This window comes from Podarcis bocagei, assembly GCF_964188305.1.
Source record: "Podarcis bocagei genome assembly, chromosome: 4".
NCBI classification, from domain to species: Eukaryota; Metazoa; Chordata; class Lepidosauria; order Squamata; family Lacertidae; genus Podarcis; species Podarcis bocagei.
Window position 1 is genome coordinate 30,322,577 of NC_138128.1, and position 19,534 is coordinate 30,342,110.

The 19,534-nt window shown below is 41.7% G+C and overlaps 1 protein-coding gene across 4 annotated transcripts in view; it reads left to right on the forward strand.

Annotated features, from left to right (window-relative positions):
- SPHKAP (SPHK1 interactor, AKAP domain containing) overlaps positions 1 to 19,534 on the forward strand; it is a 71,723-nt gene that overhangs the window by 695 nt on the left and 51,494 nt on the right. Inside the window, exon 1 of one of the 4 annotated variants that reach the window (XM_081189893.1) lies at positions 160 to 261. The exons of the other annotated variants lie outside the window; for them this stretch is intronic. The gene's annotated coding sequence lies outside the window, so the exon portion shown is untranslated. Of the gene's footprint in view, positions 1 to 159; positions 262 to 19,534 lie in introns of those variants that run through there. 4 annotated transcript variants of the gene reach the window in all.

Below are 19,534 nucleotides of genomic sequence, written 5' to 3' on the forward strand. Positions count from 1 at the left end.
AGGAGCAGCCGCTGGATCCGCTGCCCCGTGCAGAGGGAGCTCCTCCCGGGGTCAGGGTGGCTGGGTTGGGGAGAAGCTCGCCTCCCTCTCGCCACTCCTGGCCAGCAGCTCCGGAGGAGGGTTTGACTTTAAAAACACGCAAGACACGCACACGCACACACACATCCTAGCTGAAGTGCTCAAGTGTCTTGCGCGCTGCCTGAGGCGTTCTTCAAGGGCGCATTTGGAGATCCGTGACGGAGACCAGCTTCCGAGGGGACGGTAAGGGCTCCATGCGTTCATGGGACGGTCGTGGGAGTTGTGCTTGAGTGTGTGTTTGTGTTTTGTGCAAAATGACGAGCGGGAATTTAAGGTGGGGGGGGGAGCATCGAAAGGCTCGGCCATCTTCCGAATTTTAAACTAGCTGCTGCCCAACTCAGCCTTTTTCTTCCTCATCCCCAGCGCCTTAGGAGGACACTACTGATAAATAAGGTTCTTGCTGTTCGCCTGCGTCGAAATCCTTCCTAAACACGCGAGCGAGCGTTCACACACGAAACACCCAGCCTGGCATTGCAAGTGGGACGCTTCCTTAGAAGAGCTGTGTTTCATTCATGGTTGATCATGTTGCTCATAAATGCAGGAGGAAGCTTTGCTTTTCAGAGGCTTGAGGGAAATGCGACTCTTGGCTGCAGAGCACGTGGAAATGGAAGGAATTCGGAACAGTTGAGCAAAGCCGTGGTTGTTACATGTGATATGTTTGTTGAGAATGTTCTCTGTTAGGAGGTGAGCCCTCCAGGAAATGAATAATAATTAGGTTGGAAAATTGCTTCTTGCCTTGCATGAGGTATCAGAGAATACTAGCAGTGGACAGCTTCCCTAGTAATACTGCTTTTTTTTTTTTGGCGGGTGTGTGGGTGTGTGTGTGTGTGCCTGTGATCTTCCTGCGAAATTATTTCCATGAATGGGATTGGCTTTCTCCTGGAGCACTCGTTTTGAGACTGCTCTAATGATATGCCCATGTGCCAGAGTGAAGTTAACGTGAATTTTGATGTGCTTTAAAACTGGGCAACACCAAACACACACCTGAAATGCCATCAAGTTCTCTTCTTGCTTTCAAGTCTCAGCGTTAAAAAAATGTGTGAGTGGCATTTTGGTAATAGGAACTGATAGGATACTACCCTGGTTATTTATCTGTGCCACATTTTTAACTGGATGTAGAAACCATAAGCAGCATTGCTTTCAAAAACTAGCCATCACCATGTAAACAATCTCTTGTGTTGAGTTTTAGTAGCACACACATTCCCAGGTGTGAAGGGCACTGCAGCAATAACGTTTTCTTGGGGCTCTAAGGGAATGCATGGTTTAATGTGTCATTCAGAATTAGGCAGGTGGAAGTGATCTAGGTTTTCAAAGTCAACATCGCAGAGTGTCTGCTTTTGAGTATTTTCTTAAAACGACAATACCCTTGTGATTTTGTGATAATCTATTCGCCTTAAATGTTTTGTGCAAACAGTATTAAGGACACAGATAGGAAGCCAGGCACTTTCTAATGCATATAAAATGCAATGTTAATGTTCATTACTGTTTAGTTTTGTTCCACACAATATATTGTTGCTGGCCTACATACATCTCTCTCTGACCTACATACACAGGTTGTGAGCACAACTGCTACAAGAAGCAATGGATTTATGGTGTATCCTTTTGGCTAATGAAACAGTTTTCACTGCTTTGGGCTAACCCAGCTCATCTAGCAAATATATAAAATCGTTATGCAAGGTTAATGGTGTCTTGGAGGTGTGGTTAAAAATAAACAACCGGACATCTTCAAGCCTCTTCATCCCTTCTTAATGGACAGCATCTGTCTCATTCATACACACTGCAAGTAGCTGAACAGAATACAAGGGCAGCAGTCCTGTGTGTTTTGCAAAACATGTCTCATATTTGAACAGCAGAGGGTGTAAATTAAGAGTCAGTTTCCACTGTGAGAACAAAACTGATAAGGGGGGAAATGGGATATGGTTGCTGCAGGCTTTTTAATGGCTTCCTTTTTCAATATGATTTAGCTTTTTCATTTTGACAAACCAATATTTGAAAAGGCAGTTTAAAGACTAACAAACTGCATTTGCTTATAACCAGTGAGATCTCTCTTTCATCATTCCATCACAATTCCTTAAAGCGAAAGAAAATTAGCTTTGTAGTAAAAAAATCTCCAGAGGTAAACAGAAGATAAAACCATGAGATGCCTATAAAGAGCTCAAGGAGGCTGTGCTCCTATGGATTTGAGAGATTATGTTAATATTGCTGTTAATCGCTAGCTTGTTAATAGGATCAAGAACCTTCCCACTTATTTCAGATTGTAGGGAGCCCTAAGCAAGCACTATGTCACTGGTGTATTTATGTGTGTTTTGTGTCCATGTCTGTGTCTGCCAAAGCACACACATGCCTTTGTTGTGCATTATGGTTTTAGCACATGCACTGTGTGTACACATGAAAAACGTAATGTATGCAGTGAGACTGAGATACAGCATATTGTGCTTATTAACTACTGTACTTCAGTTCAAATCTGGAACAGCTGTACAGTGGTACATCGGGTTAAGTACTTAATTCGTTCTGGAGGTCCATTCTTAACCTGAAACTGTTCTTAACCTGAAGCACCACTTCAGCTAATGGGGCCTCCTGCTGCCGCCGTGCTGCTGGAACACGATTTCTGTTCTCATCCTAAAGCAAAGTTCTTAACCCGAGGTACTGTTTCTGGGTTAGCGGAGTCTGTAACCTGAAGCGTATGTAACCCGAGGTACCACTGTATTCAGAGCCATTAAGACTGCAATTTGTCTCAGTGGACTCAATAGGGTTTATTTCTGAGTAAGTAGACATTATGGAATTTCAGTGCAAGGCTGCAATCCCAAGAAAAACACTTGCCAGAGTAAGTCCCGTTGAACTTAGGGGGACCTGATTCTTAAGTCTCACCAAATTCACATGAATCTGTTTAAGGTCAATGTGCTAGTCCCTTTCACATCATTGATGTCAGGTTAGGGGTGAAGAACCTGTGACCCTTCAGATGTTGCAGGACTACACCACCTCTTATCCCTAACCATTGGTCTTGCTGGCTGGAGGTAATGGACAACAACATTTGGCTACCCCTTCCTTAAGTAGTAGTTGAAACAATTTCTGGCACGAGAAGGTTGTTGTTGATCACGCTTCTAGAATTCTGCATTCTCTCATCTATGTAGTTTCACTCTTCAACATTATTGAAATTCACTTGTCACATTTAAATTTTACAACTTCCTGTGCTTGCTGTCATAGAAAAAGTGCTTCTACTTGTCTTGGCAAAGATGTAATTGCATGATAAGCCCTAAAAGTGAAACGATTCATCTCCCTATGATGATCCATGCCCCTTTACGCGAAGATACCATATCACTCTAAGGCAGTATAAAACATAATCGGATCCACAAATCAGTAAAGTTGCAATAATTGGATTTAAGCAACTTGTGTCTGGGTGTTATGACTTGCTGCACCACCTGGAATGAGAGGTATAAACTGCTTCTCCAGAGCAGTGTCACAAAGGATGATTTTATTAAACTGCTGCTGCATGAATGTCGTGGTAGCATAATAGACATAAATCTCTGCCAGAGAATTAAAGTCCTTGAATCTTACCGTGTTTTTTAAGACAGCGGAGTAGGGACACTGTCCCTGTCACACAAGTATTTTATCAGCCAAATCCTATGCAAACATCCTTGCACCAGTGCAGTGTCACAAAAGTATGGTGTTGCACTGGTGCTGTGACATATCCAGCATATTGCACAGATGTATTAACACTTGGGTTGGGCTATTTCTTGGTATGTGCACGTTCCTCTTATTTATATTATTTTTTCATATTTATTATGATTTGTATGGAAAGTGTGCAATTTGGTTGTGCACTTTTTGATGTTTTATTTATTGTTTATGACTACTTTTGTTACGTTTGTAATTATGTGATTTCCCCCATGTTGTATGCCACCTTAAGCGTGGTTTTTTAACTGGAAAGGCAGCATTCAAATAATATTTTTTTAAAAAAGATTGTGGTGTATGCAAGCAACTTGCAACAGAGCACATGCAACCGTGGAACTGCCAGGTTGTGCAAAATTTGCACATATTAGATATTGGGGGCAGGAGCGACAATACCTAGCACAATCCTACGTCAACAGGTACAAAGAATTTCTAGCTTATACAACTGCAAAGATGGGCCCTCCAGATGTGATTGGACTTCAGCTTCCATCATCTGTGACCATTGATCATGCTGGCTGGGGGGCTGATGGGAATTGGAGTCCAGTGACCGCTGGAGAGTCACAGGTTCCCCATGCCTGTCCTACTGGAATGCTGCAAGAATGCAGAGCCGAAATGTAAAATTTCAGAGCCAAGACAGAACTCTGGATGCTGACTTACTTGTACCATGCAAGCTGGTGGCCAATACCAATAAGACTGGGTTCACCGCATATAGACATAGTTCTTGTCAGCTGCTTCTTGGTGTCATTTAGCTCAGGTGTATTAAGATAATCATCTGCTCCATAACTGGTCATCATGGCAGAATGAGCCAACAGTTTCTCCCATATGTAGGTTAACTGCCAAGCAGTAAGCACCCAGTTGTTAAGAAATTACAGCTAAAAATGCCATTTAATCGTGGCCTCACTTTGCAAGCTCTGGTAAGTGGCTCTTTCCAGCCTGCCTCATAAATCATACTTAATGATGTAGTGTTGTTAAGTCCCTTTTTCACAACATGAACTATGAGAGCAATTTGTTGTGAAATTGATTAATCACGGGGGAGCATACAGCCAATTGTTGGAGCAGAGGAGGTAAATCAAGCTTTGCAGCATTTGCTTTTAGAGGTTAAGCACTGAATGTTTTCCTACCTTGCTTTAAGTAAGGTATGAACTAATATGTCCAGATCTATAATTTAAATAGTTAATTTATTTAATTTAGTGCGTAAGCTAAAATAGATATTCATTTAACATGTTTATAGCTTAGCCTTCACCTGTTCCAGGGGTTCCTAAACTCTGGTCCATGGGCCACCTGTGGCCTGTGGGCTTGGTTCAGGTGGTCCATGGCATGTCCTTGAAGAATACTTCTGATCTGAATCCTGTCATATTCTATGGAATTCAAATAGCTATGATGTCCCTTACTGTCCCGAGCTGTTCATAAGGACCTTGCTTGTGAGAACTGTTGTGTGTCATAATGGAATGCATATCTCTCTTGTCCATTGCATATCTTTTGTGTCTGTTCATTTGGGGATTATAGGGTTCACTTGTAAAGCGTGACGTTGCTCCTAAGGCTCCTTGGGGAAGATGGAATTTTATTGCTGATGGGTAGGAGTAGCATGAGACTCTTAATCTCAGGGTTGTAGGTGCGAGCCCCATGTTGGGCAAAATATGCCTGCATTGCAGGGGGTTGGACTAGATGACCCTCGTGGTCCTTTCCAACTCAACACTTCTTTGATTGTATTATTCTGTGTTGCGTGTCTGAGGGGCTCCATGACTTCGTGTAGCCTACTGGCAGAGCCTGTGATTGGAAAGCAGTGTCTATATCTGCAGTAGCCAGCCTCAGAGTTGCCTGGGAAGAGCTAGTGATTGCTAAAAACCACTCTAAAAATTGTAGCTCTGTGTGAGGAATAAAGATTCCTAACAACTCTCAATACCCTTAAACTACAGCTCCCAGAATTCTTTGGGAGAAGCCATAAAAGTGCTGTCATAGTGCTTTAGATGTATGGTGTGAATGTGTCGAGAGAGAGAACAGAATGGCAGAAAGAGAGAGGAATGTTTTGCTTTGGCCCTGCCCAGAGTTTGCTTGTGGCGCTCTTGAGAGAAGAAAATGTTGCCCACTGCTGGCATTAGATTGCCAAATAGTCTGACATGGTGTGGCAGCTTCCTATGTCAAGCATTTAGAGCCAGTAAAACTATTGTTCTATATCTGCAGAATCTGGGTAGGCAATAACTTTCTCTCCATGTGGCCAGGCTTGTGCTCTCAAATTATTTTATTCCTATGGTGTTCAATTTCAACCCCATTATAAATTATAAAGAAGTGGGATATGCCGGAGGCTGTTTTCTTAATGGAATAATTGCCTATGGCATCAAACCGATAACAAACTGTATGTGTAGAATTTAGCTTGATAGTTTAGGAGCAGAACTGCAGGTGGTCATAGAAACAATATCTTATTAGCTAGGAATGCATAGATAATCAGAGTGCAAATTAGGGGCAGGTGTTCAGTTGTTGTCCATCTTGCTTAGGTTGCATTTTCTACTGACCTCTGGCCTCAGCTGTAGGACAGAGAGATTGCAAAGGAGCTGAACACTGTGTATTACTTCCTTTGGATTTCATTATGGAAGATAATCCACACCTGAAGCACTTATTTCCAGGGAGGGTAGCTGAGGAACTGAAGGAGAAGTGAAGAGACATGAAGTTCTGGGGCTTATAAGTAGACTACAAAATTAACAAGTCAGTGGATCCAGATGGCATCTACCCAGGGTTCATAAAGAGCTGAAATATGAAAATGCTGACCTTCTAAGAAAAATATGCAGCTTGCCATAAAAATTGGCCTCGTTGCTGAAAGTCTGAAATGTAGCCAGCATAATGGCTGCATTTGCATGTCATGATAAGTTGCAGATCCTCCTAGTGGTGCAGCAGTAAAACTGATGGCACATTTGCAAAGCTAAGCAGGGTCTGGTATGGTTTCAGATTGGATGAGGATTGCATTGCAGGGGGTTGGACTAGGTGATCCCTGTGGTCCTTTCCAACTCTACCATTCTATGATTCCATGGTTTAGGTTGTTGTTGTTTAGTCGTGTCCGACTCTTTGTGATCCCCTGGACCAGAGCATGCCAGGCACTCCTGTCTTTCACTGCCTCCCGCAGTTTGGTCAAACTCATGCTGGTAGCTTCGAGAACACTAATTTATCATGCCTGCTTTGCTCCTTCCCATTCATGTTGGGAAGCAACAAACTGTTTTAGCCTTATGTGTGAACCAGGGGTTGTGGTTTGTTTCACTCCCAAAAAACAAAAACCCACCACCAAAAACGTGGTAGTTCTTGGTTTACCAACTGTGGTTCATTTGAGCAGAGCAAGCTACAATCTCTGGTTTGGATGTAACACTCAGCCAGTGATGATGGCTTGTTTTCTCTCCGGATGAGTGGGAAGGAAAGGGGAAGAGTAAACTGGTCACCATTGCCTTGTGCCACAGTTTATGTATATTGGGATGTGCTAATCCAGCCAATGTCAGCTTTTTAAAAGGGATATATGGGAATCCATGAATTTACAGGTTGGTTCGCTTAAATGTTCATTCCGGGTGTATTAGTGGGAAGCATGATTAAAGATAAAATTACTAAGCATACAAAAGAGCAAAGTTTGCTGAGGAAGAAGCGGCGTAGCTCTGCAGAGGGTGGCTCGATGAAATTGTTCACTCAGCATGTGGCCGCATTGAAAAAACAAATTCCACGCCAGGGATTATTAGGGAAAGGGCTGACAGAAAAGCTGCCAGTACCATGCCTTTATATAAGTTTGTGATGCAGTCACATTTGGAATGCTGCATACATTTCGTTCAGCCCATCCCCAAATGATGGTATAATGTTCCAAAAAGAACAAGAAAGGACACCCCCCAAATGATCCAAATGTCCTCCATGAAAAGGCTGCAGCACCTGGGGCTTTTTTTACATTTAAGGGGAAAAGTGACTCAGCAGGGGAGGAGATGGTAAATGTTTAGGAAAAATTGGATGGGGATAACTTTCCCCCATCCCCTGTCTCATAATGCTAGGGATCATCCTGTGAAATTGAAAAGCAATAGATCCAGATGAGGCAAGAGAAAGTGCTCCTTTGCACAATGCAGGCTTGATTTATTATGGGATTCGCTTTTGTATGCTTTGATTTCCACTGGCTTAGAGGGATAAAGAGAACCCATGGGATAAAGGAAACTCAATCAACAGCTATTAGTAATGATGGCTTTGTGCAGCCTCCAGATTCCGAGGCAATATACCACTGAATACCTGATACTTAAGATCAACAAGGCAAGTGCTCTTCTGTTTTCAAACCCAGCTTTCAGGCTTCCTGGACTGAAACAGCAGGGCTCTTACATTTAGGCACATATGAATATAGGGCTGATGTTTTAATTTTGTTGTTGTTTAGTTGTGTCTGACTCTTCAGCTACATTAGTAAAGAAAAAACATTTTAAATATGTCACAACACTGCCGTCAGATGGCACTATTGAGTTCCGTCTTTTGCCAACGTGAATATGCATTTTCCTGAAACTTTTTTTTTAATGTATCTAGATCCAGCCCTGCTGTTCAGTGTTAGAGGAGTCAGAATAGGTTGTGCATCAATGAATCTTCTTTCTATCGATTTCAGATGGCCTCACTGTCCTTTGTGGCTTTACACCTATGCCAGTACCAGTTGAAGGCACAGAACAGGTTGAGCAATGTATGTTTTGTTGCCATTTCTAGAGTGATGCGCATTATTAAGCCCATGAATACACCTGGCTCACCTTACACCTTTGACTGAAGGAGGAATATAAAAGGCTCTTGATCTTCTTTCAAGAAATGCCAGTGAGTTAAGGCTGTGCTTGCTTATTTTAAAAAAAGATCTGATAGCTTGTGAAGCTGTGTTGAAACATACGCAGCCAGAGCTATTTGTAACTTGACATTTTAACTTGGAAACACCATTTCTTTTTAAGATTTTGGTGGAATGGAATTTTTAAGATTTTGGTGGAATTCAAAATATGATTGACATGTGGGTAGCTCAGTTGGTTAGAGTGTGGGGTTGATAACACCACGGCTGCAGGTTCGATTCCCCTGTAGGACTGCTGCATATTCCTGATTTACAAGGGGGTTGGACTAGATGATCCTTAGGATGCCTTCCAACTCTACAATTCTATGATTCTATAATAGAAGTAATAAAGAAAGTGTGGAGCAGGATATTGACTGGCATGGAGTTGCACCACTCCTTATTTATTTGTAACATTCTAGATGAGCTGCTTGTCAGCCCCCCAAAAAAGACCCCAAGCCATCTTGCATTGAAAACAACAACTCTTCAACCCCAAGAAAAATCCCAAAAGATCTGATGTTCAGGTTTTACTTGTGCTGTATGGGTAATATTTGGGGTCAGAATATTAGTTTTTAACTAAATCTTTGCAAGTGCGGCGTTTTTCCTCCAAACCTTTGGAGAAGATTTCAAGGTGGTGCAGGGACCAAAGAAGTTCTCTTTCAGCCAGGCTCTTACTTGCCTGACAGTCCCAGGTGCTTCATTTTATAGTTGCCCTGTAAAAGAGGCTTTCTTGAATATGTTTGAAAATTGCAATGCTTAATCAGTCATGTGGGCTTAGTACTGCTTCAGTTCTGTTAAAAAAAGCATCCCTTTTAATCCAGAAGTATGCCATCAAGATGAGGTCTCCCTTTTTTATTTAATGAAATAGAAGCAGGCATTCAGGGCCTGGAAAAGAAAGAAGCAAAGAATGTGTGTTAAACTACAATTACAATGGCACAACTTTTCTATTCAGTGTTCTCTGTTCTGTGTGCTTTCCAAGATGATGTGTAGCTGAAAGGTGGTATTTCAGCAGGTGTAGAACTCTGACAAAGACAAAATGCTTCTGTAAAATCCCATTATGAGCACCTAGTGAAGGCAATGCTACATTTTTTAACGGAAAGCTTGTGTTTAGTAAAGGTTGGTTTAGCCTTGACCTGTAATGCCAGAAGGGCATATCTTTTTATTACTTACATTCTCTCAATTAGACCGCAGATGTACTCTTGAGAACAAGCGTACAAGAGCCGTAGTCTACGATCTGAAAATCTTACAGAATTGGGCCGCAGCTAACATTTACATTATGCATGGGATTCACATCCAAAACAAATCATGAAAACATTTGCTAGAGGTATTTATAGCTGTCATTTTACTAACCATCTGTGCCTTCACGGGAGTATACACATGGTTAGGAGTGAACAAAGCTCATGATAGCAGTCGGTCTTAACTTTAAAATCACAAATGCAACTGCGGAAACACACACACATTTCATTTATCCAGACCTCAGATGTCTATATCATAGAGTCGGTGTGGTATAGTTTATAGTTCTGGATATAGACTTAGAATCATAGAATTGTAGAGCTGGAAGGGACCCTGAGTATCATCTAGTCCAACTCCCTCCAATGGATGAATATGCTGCTGTCTCGTACAGGGATTGAACCTGCAACCTTCACATTATCAGCACCATGCTCTAACCAACCGAGAGTCATGGGTTCAAAACTTCACAAAGGCTGCCATCATAAACACATTTCCTGGGGATTAAGTCCCACTGAACTCAGTGAGACTTATTTCTGAGTAAGCATGCGTCAGATTGCACTGTTAGTCATAAAACTCATCCAGTAACCTCACACCAGCCATTATCACTTAGCGAAACCTAACTCACAGGGTGATGTCTTATATCAAACAATTTTATCCCTAGACAATGAGTTTGTTTTTCTAAGCTGGGTCTCCTACCAAGCCACCTGGAACAATCTGCTTTCCTGAGAACAGAAAGAGGAATTCACTTTGAAAGGTGCTTTAGATAAAACTCTCATAAATAATTTGTTCTGCTTACAGCATACATTACCTTAAGCTGAAACAGTGCATGAGTTAGCACACTAGCTTCCCTCCACCCCTTAGATACCTGAATTTACATTCTGTTTTACCTAAATAAACCTTACCAGGGACTTTCCAAATTAATATTTTATTTTACCCTATGGTTATTCAGAGGCTCTTGTACTTAAAAAAAGTCTACTGTCTAAAAAAACAATTTGGTTTTGATATAATGCAGAGGAGAGAAAACATACCTCCCTGCATAAAATAGAACAGGCATGCATAGGTCTACTTTAATTTTACTCCTGACTGTTGTTCAAACTCCAGCAAACCTTGTTCATGTAAGTGGAAAGAAAGTAGTGTTTCCTTGGAATGAGGGACAGTGGAGACTGTGGTGTCTTTATGATATGTGGTTTATTTACACATATATACAACCTGCAAATCAGTTTACTGATACTTTCTGATAATATTCTGCAATTGCTGCAACCTGAGGAATGCACTCAGTTTAACACCATGTTGCTATTATAATTCTTAAGGCAGCTACTGTCACGGTCTACAGTTTTTAATCTTTTAACTATCATCCATAACCTTAGCATTTCAAAAAAGGAACATTGCTGCACCATGAAAGGGGATATCTTGATAAAGTCAGCTACTGAATCCCAGTGAGCATAGTGCTCTTTTAGAATTAAAACCAAGATACAATGGATCTTGCCCTGTATCACATTCATCAGCGGAAAATGAGATTGAGAAACAGCACAGTTACTTTGCAGACATGGAATTACAATTCCAGCTGAGTTCACTGTTCTAAGAACAGTGACGAGTTCACATCTACAGACTTCTGAGGGTCTTATAGACCTTTAAGGCCCAGTTCCGATGTAATGGGGAACAGTGGTTTTCCACTGTATTAATTAACTATGAAAGGTTTTGAACTCTTGCATTCCCGTTTTCCCACTTTGCCTTCTTGCACGTCAGAGGAAGAGTTTATAAGCTTTTGTTTCCAGTTCCCAGGTCTGCTTGCACAACTAAACTCCTCCCATGGGACAGTCCCATTGCATGGACAGACAATGTTGAATTATACCCACTGATTGCTCATTCCAGAGAAAGCTGTATCACCTCAAATATGTATCTTTTCTTGGATAAATTATATCGTGTTTGCATTGAGGAGTAGTCTGAGACAAAATAATTCCCTGCCACTATTCTCTAGCTATCTGGAGAGGGGGAGCAATGCTGTTAGGATCCAGTGGAGCAAACAAAGAAACAGTTTGTAGTGAGTTTGAGTTTGAAGTCAGAAGCAGAGTGAGTTGAGAATTCAGAGCTGTGATTTTTAGTATTATTATTTTTTTGCTGTCTACTTGTTTTGTACATCAAGCAACCAAGAAAACAATCTATGTGGGCATTTCCCCATCTCTTGGAATTAAGAACACACAGTCTTTTCAGGATTCACATTCAATGTATTGGTCCACATGCAGCCAATCACTGTCTCCAAACATCTGTCTAGCAATTTAGACACCACTGCTGATTCAGATGGAACAGAGAGATAGAGTGGATATTGTCTACATACAGTACTGGTGACACTGCACTTCAAATCAGAGATAGAGAATTGTAGAGCTGGAAGAGACCACAAGGGTTATCTACTCCAACTCCTTCCAATACAGGAATCTTTCACTCAACATGGGGCACGAACCCACAGCCCTGATATTAATAGTCTCGTGATGTACCAGCTGAGTTATCCTGACTGTGTCTCCTGATGACAGCATCCAGCGACTACATGTAGACAGTAAATAGTATGAAAGACAAGATGGAACCCTCTGAGATGCCATAGGAAAGCTCCCATGTCCTTGAACACTGCTCCTCCATAACTTCTTGCTGGAAACAGTCCTTGAGGTAGGAGCAGAACCACCCACAACCTCCAATTCCTTGATACCAAAAGCTGCCGAGAAGCCAAGAAGAGTGAGCATGGTCCCGTGACCAGTTCTGAAGCCAAACTGAAATGGACCCAGATAATTCAGCCTCCACCAAGCATACCTGAAGCCACCTTCTTGAGTACCCTGACCCAAAAGGGGATGTTTGCCCTTTCATTAGAGAAAAGATACAAAAGCATGCTCTGCTGGTCTACAGTTCTGCATTAAAAATTGTTGGATATGATTCTCCTACAGCTTTTATTACATTACATATAATTTTGGCTTTAGGACAGTGATATTACATCTTGTTATATATAAGCATATAATAGCAATACTATAATTATGTCACAGATGATTAGATGATTGCTTTTTGAACCTTTGCAGGATTATAATTATGCCAATTATGCCAATGGTGGAACTATGTATTATGAGATGATAGGTTCAAAGTGTATGACTGACAGTCACCCTAATGCAGCAAGAGAAAACTGCAGTTGAAAGTGGGCTTCTGCTCACAAATCTTCCCACCAGCCACTCCACTCAGTGAATGGTCAGCACTATCAGTACTGGCAATGGTGACCAGCTGTTGTGGAAGAGAGGGAAGCAGATGCCACGCTCTGTTCAAGTGGCTATTGGGTCTCTGGCATCTGACATGCAATCAACAATGTCACTGTTTGTGTTGATGGGTTGGGGTCATTCTCTCATCCCTTAACACTTATCATGGTCACAGCCCTATCTGACATTCACACTTTGAAGTTTGCATAAACATCTACATGCATAAAGCAAAGTGTTTTGTTTCCATTCACATGACCCAATTACCTTTGTTTTTCAGTGTGCACATTCCTTGGATTAGGCCTATGTGTGTTGGTTTTCATTCATACATATCCCTTATGCATGCTAAGCCTAATGGCAAACTCGGTCCTCCAGATGTTTTAGGACTACAACTCCCATCATCCCTAGCTAACAGGCCCAGTGGTCAGGGATGATGGGAATTGTAGTCCCAAAACATCTGGAGGGCCAAGTTTGCCTAATGCATAAGCAAGGGCCAGGATGCAATTTCCCACTTCATATGGGATTTAAGATCAGTGTTGACGTGTTCACAAAATATAAGTCTTTTTTTGCAATCCTTCGGGTACAAATTGTGGCCTTCCAATATTAATACTTTAAATTCTCCTTGAGACTATACAGTTTCGGATTATGCCATTGACTAGGAAGCTTATCTTTCTCTATTAGATACTTTACATATTATATTTTTCTTTGCATATTATATCTTTCTTTGAAATTCCATACTTTGTGATGCATTTATGAGAGATTATTGGGGACTGGAAGTATGAATGATAATATAAAAGATAGCTAAGGGCAGCAAGTATGAAGCAGTGCACAAAAAAATAATCTAATTGCATGAATGTTGTACCATTGTGGTTAAAGTTACCAGCTTTTAAGACAACATTTACTATTTAACAAGCGTTTAGAATGAAGAATATATTTGACATCTTTGACACTTGTCAAAAAGGGAGTGTCATGAATAAATACGCAAAAATAACCACAGCTTCCCAGCTGGGTTGACATTTATGGTAATCGAAACAAAATAAAAAATTAAAAAATTCCTTCCAGTAGCACCTTAGAGACCAATTAAGTTTGTTATTGGTTTGAGCTTTCGTGTGCATGCACACTTCTTCAGATACAGCTACCTACCTGTAACTAGATTTATGGTAATGTTAGCAGTCCTAAGAAGGATGTGCCTAAAATTGAAATGCAGAATAGGAGCTTCCATTATGGTCAACTATGAGGAAACCATTTTGAGCAGCCTTAGCCAACCTGGTGCCCTCCAGATATTTTGGACCACAACTCCCATCAGCCTCGGCCAGTTTTGTAGTCCCATGCATCTGATGGGTACCAGGTTGGCGAAAGCTGATTTAGAACATTTTGTCCAGAAACTGCTCAAAGGGCCAACAAACTGCACATACACAGCTTCAGGTCAATCCTTTTTAAGAGAAGATTGACTCTGTGGTGTTGTAAAGAGCTTGTCTTAAAAATGGTTTCTCAGCTTGCATGAACAAGTCACATTGGGTGCGTATTGAGAGTTGTTTGTCGAAAGAAAGGAACGCTTCCATTGCTCACACAATTAGTCACAGCACTACGAGCAGCAGGATACTTACTTATCCCCATGGCTAGAGATCCTAGATAGCATCACATTTTTCCAACAGTGTTAAATGAGCAAGGATACAGATTGCTTAATCAGGATAAGCAATAGGAAAGTGGATTCTTTGTCAGCAAGGGAAGACTTGGAGCCATGGAGACTTTGCACATCATAATAAGGGCATGTGATAATAATTCCAGTGATTTGTTCTAAATGCTCAAAATACACCATATGTGTACATGTTGCCTCAACTGGTCTTACAGCAAGCTTGTGAATAACCTTCCTATGTCCAACCAGTGATTTCACAAGCATTGGAACTTGACCTGGGAATATCCTCCTCTTACCTGTGAGGTTGCATTAACTTGTGGCTGACTAGTACACCAGCAGTGTAAAAATAAAAAATGTTTTGTTTGGGGGTACCCAATAAATAAGCAGGGAGACAATATACAGCCTTGTCGTACTCCTTTCCCAATTTTGAACCAATCAGTTGTTCCATATCCAGTTCTAACTGTAGCTTCTTGTCCCACATAGAGATTTCTCAGGAGACAGATGAGGTGATCAGGCACTCCCATTTCTTTAAGAACTTGCCATAGTTTGCTGTGGTTGACACAGTCAAAGGCTTTTGCATAGTCAATGAAGCAGAAGTAGATGGTTTTCCCAGTAGTGATGTATGGAAGTGAGAGCTGGACCATAAAGAAGGCTGACCGCCAAAGAATTGATGCTTTTGAATTATGGTGCTGGAGGAGACTCTTGAGAGTCCCATGGACTGCAAGAAGATCAAACCTATCCATTCTTAAGGAAATCAGCCTTGAATGCTCACTGGAAGGACAGGCCCTGAAGCTGAGGCTCCAATACTTTGGCCACCTCATGAGAAGAGAAGACTCCCTGGAAAAGACCCTGATGTTGGGAAAGATTGAGGGCACAAGGAGAAGGGGATGACAGAGGACGAGATGATTGGACAATGTTCTCAAAGCTACCAGCATGAGTTTGACCAAACTGCCAGAGGCAGTGGAAGACAGGAGTGCCTGGCGTGCTCTGGTCCATGGGGTCACGAAGAGTCGGACACGACTAAATGACTAAACAACAACAAAGCCAATAAATAATATGAATCCACAATGTTTCCCTCAGGGCTTGTGGTGGGCATTCCTACCCACCCACCCAGTATGCAGATTGCAGGGCTTGAGCCTAGGCATATTAACTCTCTCTCCCGCCCCATGTGTCATGCTCCCATTTCTGTTCAGCTCCTCTATGGCTGCTATTGTTAAAGAACATAACACATTTAATGCATTCACGAATTTAACATTCGGAGTGTTTTGGCCCTCGGGCTCTTATTTTCTCACTTTCTCCAGTTGTTAAAATGGATACTAACTTTTTAAAGAGATGGCTTTTCCGCAAAATTGTTTCTTACATTTAAAAATTGCAGTCTGGATACATTCTCGTGTTGTCAGAATGGTGCAAGAACATTTGACTGACAACAGCTTGCGCCCCAACACTCTTGCCATTCCTGCCAAGGGGAAGGGCAGTAGTACAGGATCTGCTTTGAATGCCGAAGGTCCCAGGTTCTGTCCCCAGTGTCTCCAGCAAGGGCTGAGGAAAAACCCTGTCCGAAACCTTGGAGAATCTCTGTCATTCAGTGTTCAGATAATACTGAGTTTGTTGGACCAACGGTCTAACTCAGTATAAGGCTGCTTCCTTTGTTCTTAATGGAAGAGCTATATTTGTGTGCACATGAGACTGCATTACCGGATCTAGGTGCCAGGCCTTGGGAACTGGCTCATGGTCACTATTGCAGTTGTTAATTTATTTTTACCCAAGTTTGTGCCATGTTCAGTTGCAGTCCAGTCCAGCATTGGATGTTCATACAGAAAGCCTGCCAGTCACGAAGCAGAAAAATGAGGATGCATGAAGAGGAGAGTCAAAATTCTGCACTTCTAATTCCTTCAGAGACCAAAGATAGCAAACCTACTTCACCTTCAGAGGGTCTTAACTTTTTTCTCAAACAACTCATTTGGCCCTTATCTTATCATATTATCTGCTGTACTTCTGGCCAAGTGGAAGACGTATCTGGATTTAGAAGTTATATAGCCATGAGCTTCAGCAGTGCAAGATATATCTTATTCTCCAGTGACCCTGAAAACAAGAGATTTAAATGTCACTCTGATCTTCAGACTGAGATGTGGCCTGCTTCTTTCAGTGTCACTCACAAAATACACTGACATTTTAGGTTTTCTGCTATTATATTGCTCTATCACTTCCTATTAATGCAAACTTTTCTCCTTTTTTCTTTTCTTGACTTGCCGTTAAATGAGTTCATTTGTTATTTAAATCTGTGGTAGAAATTATCTGAGCCAGAGGTAGCCAGCCTTTTTGGGCCTGTGGAGACAAACCGAAGAAACTATCTGTTGGCTATTTCAATGAGAGAAGGGGTGGGAAAGGGTAGCCCATGGGCTCTGAGAAAGGCCTTTGTGGGAATATGTGGGCCCACAGAACCTCGTTTACAACCCCTGTGCATATACATGATGACTGTTTGGCAACATACCTTTAAATGTAATATAATGCATGTTTTGTTTCTTTATATGTACCTCTTTTCAGTTAGTTTGTAGCAGTGCTTTTTTCTGGGGGGACACAGGGGTATGCACACCCCTAAACATTTTGTGAATCTAACTTTGGCCTCATTGAGGGGCAGTATTTCAATATGAGTAGGAAAATGAGAGTAGCCCTAAACATTTTTTAGGGGGGGAAAGCACTGGTTTGTAGAATACGTATAGTATTAAACTACAAGCAGCAGCAGCATCAGCAACACATCTGCTCCTTGGGTGTCTCTGCATCAGTCCTATGGATTGACATAAGCAGCAGTGGCACAAGCCCTCAATTCCACTATAGAATAAAAAGTTTGATCCCGATCTTAGAGAGATAGAAAGACATTTGTTCCAATCTTGGTAGCTTTCTTGGGTCAGGAGTGTCCATAGGGTTCTGTACAAATAGTGTAGGCTCTTAACTGCCCATTGCGAAAGGGTACCTGTCCAGTTCATATACTTAGCACAAGTATAATAAAGGGGGGATCTGCCCTGTTGCAAGGGAATGTTGCCCCTTTAAATTGAACCACTTAGGAGTTGCTGTGTCAGACCCAAAACCCACATAACACCTTTTAATTTTTATCCTGTTCTGTTCCGTTCCGTTCTGTGCTCCTTTATTACCAAAGCCACTAAACTGTAAGCTGTAAGCCAGGGCTTAATGTGAAATAGCAGCATTCTGGTTTGCACTGCTCATTTGTTTCCACCAGCTCTTCCCTTTGAGGAAATAAAACAGAGCGGTGGCTTAGTGTTACGTGTGAACCAGCACTCATTTTTTGTTGTTGTTTCTCTCCTAGCAGACCATGGACAGAAGCCAAGGTTTATTCCGGAATAACAGATTGTGGTTTCTCTGAAGGGAAGTAATGCTAAGTTAGTTCTCCTGGGCTCCCCCCCCCCTCGCTTGGTCTGACATGGAGAGGAGAGGGGTGGGTACAAATCATTCATAGCAAGCCATGATATATTTTAAGCCATGGTTTACTGTTACATGTGAACTGGGCCTCAGCAGGCCATTTTATAGGATTGCATCGAATATGTATAGGTTTGAAATAATGGTAGAAAAATTCAGAGTACTAAAGAACAGATAAACTTTTTTTGTGTGACTTGTATTGTTGGAGCGTGTTTGTTCCTTGATTATGGTCAAACCAATTCATGGTATTTATCATCTTTCCTCATAGAAAAGCAATTCATAACTTTTTTAAAAAGCTGTATCGGCTTATATTTAAGTGTCTGTATGAAGACATACATTTGTGTCAAGGTAAAAAGAGCAAGTAGCTGTAATGTTGGTAAAGTGTGACATTGAAATTCAGTATATTGGACTGTGATAAGAAATGTGAAACATTTCTCACAGCCTAAAGACAGAAAGTGTTGTGACTGCCACCAAGTCTCAAAGGCCAAACTAGACATTACAGGGGCAGTTTCGTATGTTTACCTGTGGAATTGTTCCAGCCACGTAAAAGGTGTGATAGTTTGGTTTTTAAAGAAAAAAGCGTGTGCAGGAGAGGAGTACGGAACTATCCTTCCACTTTAGCCCCTTTTAAAGTATTTTAAGGCCATTTCCAGAATCTTAAAGTTCAGCTGAGGAGAAAAGCACTTGGCAGAGAAGCTGTGGAGAAGAGAGCTGCAGGTGGTGGAGCCATTCTGAACTTGTCCACACACCCCATTTTTATTTTAAAACTGAATCTCATTTTCTTTCCTATGTGTGGCTGAGTTCCATATTAAAACAGGTGGAACTGCTGCTATGCCACCAAGTCACATCCACACCATATGCTTTAGCAGTCATGGCTACCCCACAAAGAATCCTGGGAGCTGTAGTTTGTTAAGCATGCTGAGAGAAGGGAGACCTCTTGCAAAACTACAATTCCCTGTACTCTTAGCAAATACAGTTCCCAGGATTCTTTGGGGGAAGCAATGACTGTTAAAGTGGTGTAATGGTGCTTTAAATGTGTGGTGTGGACGTATCCCTTGTTTGACTGGGGAGGGGGAAGTTGCCGTTTCCCCCACTTCCTGGTTTCCTCCAACAAATGATCCAACTATCACGACAGTGAGTTTGACTTTTGCCGGCCATTGCAAGTAAGGATTTGGAGACTCTGTTGAAACATGGTGCCAGAGATGAGTCAGAGCAGCTGAGAATAGCTCAGCCAGCCATGGAAAGCTCAGCATCATTATAAAATAAGTCAGAGAAAACAAATGAATGACTAAGATGAAAAGCGTTGGCAAGCAAGACATTTTGCTGCCCGAGGCAGAGTAGCAAATGGTGGCCCTTCCCTGCCCATCTTCACTCAAGGCCAACCAGATTCTGTTGGCACCTGAAGCAGAAAATCCTACAACTGCCTCTCCTGCTTTCTGGCAAGTAAAGATGCAGTTACAATAAATAAAACCACCA